Source organism: Octopus bimaculoides, chromosome 26 (genome assembly GCF_001194135.2).
Source record: "Octopus bimaculoides isolate UCB-OBI-ISO-001 chromosome 26, ASM119413v2, whole genome shotgun sequence".
In the NCBI taxonomy this organism is placed as follows: domain Eukaryota; kingdom Metazoa; phylum Mollusca; class Cephalopoda; order Octopoda; family Octopodidae; genus Octopus; species Octopus bimaculoides.
In genome coordinates this window covers 8,296,444-8,297,694 of record NC_069006.1, presented here as the reverse complement: position 1 = coordinate 8,297,694, position 1,251 = coordinate 8,296,444, and positions in this window count along the sequence as shown.

The following is a 1,251-nucleotide window of genomic DNA, read 5'->3' as shown; positions in this document are numbered from 1 at the left end:
AGGAGGAGACGGTGGTGGTGGCGGTTTTTGTGATGGTGACAGTGGTCGTGTTGTAGTTGTGGTGGTGGCGGCGGCAGTGGTGGTGCTGATGCAAGTAGTGCTAGTTCTGGTGACAGTTCTGGTGAGGAGCGGGGTGGTGGTGGTGGTGGTGGTGATAGTGGTGTAAGTGATGATGATGCTGCTGATGGTGATAATGGTGTTGACGGTCGTGGCGGTTATTGGAGGAGGCGTTTGAGGATGCTGGTGGTGTTGGAGATGCTAATAATGGTGATGGAGTTGGAAATGTTGGTGATGATGATGATGAAGATGGTGATGGTAATGATGACAACGATGATGATGACGGGGATAATGATGACGGTAATGATAATTAAGATCATGGTAACAACGATGATGATGAGGAGGAGGAGGAAGAAGATGATGACGACGTGTAAGAGCCATAGTACTGATGACAGCGTGGGCGGTTGTCGTAATGGTGAAGAAGGTGGTGGTGGTGGTGGTGGTGGTGGTGGTTGAAAAGGGAATGTTGAGGCAGAAATAATGAGAATGGTTGCGGTGCTTCCGATGCTGATGAGGGTAATGGCGAAGGTGGTCATGACGGTGGCAGTACAAGTGGTTGCCATTGCAGCAGCAGCAGCAGTAGTAGTAGTAGTAGTAGTGGCAAGGGCGGTGGTAGTGGTTGTCATGTAATGACGTCGGTGGATTAACGTACGTGTTACTCTTGGGATCTGAGGGTAAAAGTGGAATACCTGATGCCAATAGCAAATGGATTGATGCTACTAACGCTATTAATACCTACAGCACTATTATTATTATTATTAAACCATTATTATTATCATTGAATCATTATTATCATTATTATAATTATTATTAAATCATTATTATTATTAATATTTGTATTATTATAATTATTATTATTGTTATTATTATTATTATTAGACGGCAAAGATGGTTTAGAAACATTTCGTTTCGTTTTTATTTTTTATTTCGGTAATTTTTGGTGGGTGCGAGGGGGTTATTATTATTTTTTTTTATTTTTGTTTTTGTTTTTTTTGCTCTTAATCCTAAATTTCTCATCACTGTAATCACCTCGAAGATAATTGCAGCAATTCTTTACTAAAGATTCTCAGAGCGAAGGAAAATTACACTAGAAATTAGTGTGTCTAAGGATATATGTGAATTTCTTTGAATATAAATGCACGCGCGCACATATACATAGAAGCATATATATATATATATATATATATATATATA